This window comes from Tachyglossus aculeatus, chromosome 18 (genome assembly GCF_015852505.1).
Source record: "Tachyglossus aculeatus isolate mTacAcu1 chromosome 18, mTacAcu1.pri, whole genome shotgun sequence".
NCBI lineage: Eukaryota > Metazoa > Chordata > Mammalia > Monotremata > Tachyglossidae > Tachyglossus > Tachyglossus aculeatus.
The window spans coordinates 19,829,045-19,833,973 of record NC_052083.1 but is presented as its reverse complement, the minus strand read 5'-3'; the positions used below and the strand labels follow the sequence as shown (position 1 = coordinate 19,833,973).

General features: G+C 48.6%; 1 non-coding gene across 1 annotated transcript; it reads left to right on the top strand.

Moving 5' to 3' along the window:
• Nucleotides 1-4,573: 4,573 nt before the first annotated feature.
• Nucleotides 4,574-4,711, top strand: LOC119940451. Its single transcript, XR_005454928.1, has one exon. It is a non-coding gene; the product is annotated as a small nucleolar RNA SNORA7 (small nucleolar RNA).
• Nucleotides 4,712-4,929: the final 218 nt, after the last annotated feature.

Genomic DNA, 4,929 nt, shown 5'->3' with positions numbered 1-4,929 from the left:
GGTAGAGGAGGGGGGAGTCATAGGCGCAGCAGACCTGGGGTACATGGCAGGAGAGCAGCAGTTCTGCCCTCTCCTAACCATCATTCCCACTCCTCCCCAGTCTGGAGAAGAAGCAGGGGCAGGGTTGGGCAGGGAGGGGAGAGAAAGAGAGAGAGAGAGAAAGAGAGACAGAGACAGCGGGGGGGTGGGGGGTGGGGGGGGTCAGTTCAGCTGAGGCTGTGTAATTTTGCCCTGAGAAGATGGGCAAACTCAGTCCTCCAGGGGAATCAGAGTGGTCTAGTGGAGTGAAAATGGGCCTAGGAGTCCAAAGGACCTTGGTTCTAATCCCAGCTCCACCACTTGTCTTCCGTGAGATTCATTCATTCTTTCAGTCATATTAATTGAAGGCTTACTGTGTGCAGAACACTGTACTAAGCGCTCTTGGGCAAGTCACTTCATTTCTCTGTGCTCCAGTTTCCTCAACTGTAAAATGGGGATACCTCTTCTCCCTCCCATTAGTCTACAAGCCCCATGTGGGTAGGGACCGGGTCTGACCTAACTAACTTGTAACTACCCCAGCACTTGGAACAGTGTTTGACGCGTAGTAAGTGGTTAACAAAAACTACAAAAAAGAAAAAAAAATGGGGCCTGGCTAAAAAAGAAGAGGGGTCTCCAGACTTGTTTACATGCAAATGACTTGAGGGCAAAGTAGGAAGATGCCAGGAACAATTCCACATCGTTTGCTGGCCCCTCCCTCCCCTGCCATGGGAGACCAACCAGAGGCATGGGTGGAGAGAGGGGTAGATCATAAATCAGTGTTTGGTTTGGTGCAGTCTGAATAGTGAAAGGCCAAAAGCTTTTTATTTTTAAGGGAGTCACTCGGCTGTATGATGTGACACTGCCATGTACCTATTGGTTTCACAGGAATAAACGGTTTTAATAGATATGCACTTTAATTTCGCCCCACAGCCTTTGTCAGAAGAAATTAATTTGGCAGCAAATGTTGGAATTAAGGGGTCCCTCAGTTTAATGGTATATGGATGTTGTTCAGTCATAAATCCCTTATCTATGTACCCCAGTTGCTTAGGAAGAAACACTTACTAACAATATAATGCCTTAATTGATCTAGCTTTTTTTTATTTTTCAAAGACCTCTCATGCCAGTCATCTTATTTTACTAGTATAACATCTCTGTCCCGTCTCAGGGTCGCACCTGGAGAGTTTCCGGTACTCTACCATTCATTCATTCATTCATTCATTCAATCATTTATTGAGCGGTTACTGTGCACAGCACTGTACTAAGCGCTTGGGAAGTACAAGTTTGCAACATATAGAGACAGTCCCTACCCAACATCGGGCTCATAGTCTAGAAGGGGGAGACAGACAACAAAACAAAACATATAAACCAAATAAATAAAAAAATAAATAGAATAAATATGTACAAGTAAAATAGAGTAATAAATATGTACAAACATATATACATATTTACAGGGATTAGGGGCTTGAATGTCAGCTCTGATGAGAAGTGGAAGGAGAAGTGAAGCAGTGTGGCTGAATGGAAAGAGCCTGGGCTTGGGAGTCAGAAGATATGGGTTTGAATCCCCACTCCCTCACCTGTCTGCTGTGTGACCCTGGGTAAGCCACTTAACTTCTCTGTGCCTTAGTTATCTCAGCTGTAAAATGGGGGTTAAGACCGTGAGCCCCACACTCTGATTACTTCACCTCTACCCCAGCACTTAAAACAGAGCTTAGCACATGGTAAGCGGTTAACAAATACCAGAATAATAATAATTATTATTATTGTTCTTAAGTAGAGGGGGACAATGAGGACTTCAGTTTGGGACACATTACCCTCGAGGGGCCAATGGGGCACCGCTGATAAGATCAGAGAAGCAGCAGGGCTCAGTGGAAAGAGCCCACCACTGGTCGGCTGGGTGACTTGGGGCGAGTCACTTCACTTCCCTCAGTTCCCTCATCTGGAAAATGGGGATGAAGACAGTGAGCCCCACGTGGGACAACTTAATCACTTCATATCCTCCTCAGCGCTTAGAACAGTGCTTGTCACATAATAAGCACTTAACAAATGCCGTTATTATTATTATTATTATTATTATTATTATTATTATTATTATTATTATCCAGGTAGGGAAAGGCTGTGGCCAGAGAGGGAGGTCGAATCCAGCTCTGCCACATATCTGCTGTGTGACCTTGGGCAACTCACTTAACTTCTCTGAGCCTCAGTTACCTCATCTGTAAAAAAGGGATTAAGATTGTGAGCTCCACGTGGGACAGCCTGATCACCTTGTATTCTCCCAGTGCTTAGAACAATGCTTTGCACATAGTAAGTGCTTAATAAATGTCATTATTATTATTATTATTATTATTATTATCATCATTATTATCATTATTATCCACTGATAACTGGTCATCGGGGCCATGGGAGCCCGTGAATGTGTTTGAGAAAAGAAGGGCCCCAAACCAGAGCCCCGAGGGACACCCACAGCCAGGGAGGGGAAGGCCAAGGGAAAGGCGGTGACAGAGATTGAGAAAGAACAGCCAGAGAGGTAGGACGCAAACCAGGACGGTTGTGTCAGAGAAACTGATCCGTATTACCCCACACCGCGGCCGGGATGCATCGCGATTGGCCCTACCATGAGATACATTTTCCCCACGGAGCGGTGGGCATTTCTGTCCGGCTCTGCTCCAGAGCCAGCCCTGCCACTATGGCCGGGCCCTTTAGGTAGATCAAAATGGCGCTGGAAATCCCTTCCGTCAGCCCCCTTGTCGCCCCACTTTCCCATCCCCATGTCTCCCCACCACCACGCGACTTTCCTCTGAACTCTGTTCAGCTGCAGCCCTCACCCGCTGGGGCCGGGAGAAGGAGATTGGGGCTCTGTTATCGAAAAGTAGGGTGCAAAATAGGTTAATCGGTGTAAATCCACGGCAGGGTTCGTGTACCCAAGGTGGTGATGCAGATAGGAAAAAATGACTCAGAGACATGAGTTCAGATAGAGCAGTAAAGAAGGAAAGTGGCTACCTGCCCATTCACCTCCCGGGAGAGGTACGAGTGACAAGCAGCCCCGATCCCAGCCGCTTCTTCCTCTTTTATTGGAAACCCAATCTACGCAAAGGATTCCCGAGAGTAGTGCCGTATATGAGGCCTTGGCATTCCTAGATCCCAAGTTAAAGTACAACCGTTTGTTTGTCATGGTTTGGTTAGTGTTAAAATCCCTGTTTACAAGATGTTATCAGGAGATAACGGTCAACACAGGATGGGGACATTCCAGACAGAGAGGGGCCACTTTGGTTAATGTTACTTTATACACACTGGAGTGCTTTCGGTATGCACAAAATAAAGGGTTACTGTTGGTTTGCACAAGATGGAGTCAGTCATTCCAAGTTCACTTGTGGACAACAGGCTCAAAATGGGCACCGGAGACAGAGGCCCCACTAGCCACCTGGGCCCGGGCCGGGGAGGAGTCCGGCCATTCCCGTTCCGGCCCCAGTGACAACCCCCGTGATATCGGTTCTCTTTTGGAGAAGCAGCGTGGCTCAGTGGAAAGAGCCCTGGCTTGGGAGGCTGAGGTCACGGGGTCAAATCCCGGCTCTGCCAGCTGTCAGCTGGGTGACTTTGGGCGAGTCACTTCTCTGGGCCTCAGTTTCCTCATCTGGGGCCGGCGTGGGCCCCGGTGTGGGCTCAGCAGTGGGCCCGGGGTTGTCAGAGGTGTCAGGCGGAGCTGAGGAGGGCCCGGCCGGGTCGGGAGCCACTACCACCACCACCAAAACCACCGCCGCCAAGGCCAGCCCGCGCAGCCCGCTCATGGCTCCGGGAGACAGTGGAAATGGGAAAAAATAGGAAAAACGGGAAAAACAGGAACGGGCCCCACCCCGCCGATGCCCCTGCCGTCGTCACCGCTCCTTCCCGTGGCTATGGGAGTCTCGGCTATGGGAGGGAGCATCAATCAGAGGCCTACCCATTCCATTCCTAGCTTGGGCAGTGACTAGAGAGTGGAAGGCAATCTGCTACAAGTCAAAACCCACCCATGCTGGGCAGCAACGTCATGGGAGAGAGTGGAGGGTGGAGACTCGCGTTTACTGTGCGGAAGGCGGAAATGGTAAACCACTTCTGTATTTTTACCAAGAAAACTCTATGTGTACACTACCAGGACGATTGCAGATGGACAGCGGGGGTGTTCTGGGAGAGATCTGTCTGTGGTGTCGCTATGGGTTGGAAACGACTCGACAGCATAAGACAAGACAAAAAAAATCTCTGTGAAATAGGAGGAGGTGGGTATTACTACTAATAATAATAATCATATTTGTAAGCACTTACTGTGTCAAACACTGTTCTAAGCACTGGGGTAGATACAAACTAATCAGGTTGGACACAGTCCCTGTCCCACATGGGGCTCATAATCTTAATCCCCATTTTATAGATGAGGTAACTGAGGCACAGAGAAATGAAGTGACTTGCCCAGGTCACACTGCAAAGTGGCAGAGCCAGGATTAGAGCCCAGATCCTTCTGATTCCCAGGACTCCTAGGGGCTGTTCCACCTGAAGCAATCAACTTTTGTTCCCTGTATCCATTAGCAATCCCCTCTCAAGGTCACACCTGGAGAGTTTCCAATATTCTACCAGTCTCGACTATGGGAGGGAGAGTCAAGCAGAAGAAAATCCATTCCATTTCTAGCTTGGGCAGTGGTTAGCGAATGGAAAGCAATCTGCTACAAGTCAAAACTCACCTGTGCTGGGCAACAGCAGAAAGGGAGAGAGTCGAAGGTGGAGAGTAAAGTTCACTGTGCAGAAGGAGGCAATGGTAAACCACTTCCTTATTTTTACCAAGAAAACTCTATGGATACATTACTGGAACGATTGCAGATGGAGGTTGGGCATTCTGGGAGAGTTGTGTCCATGGCGTTGCTATGGGCTTTAGACCACTCAACAGCATAA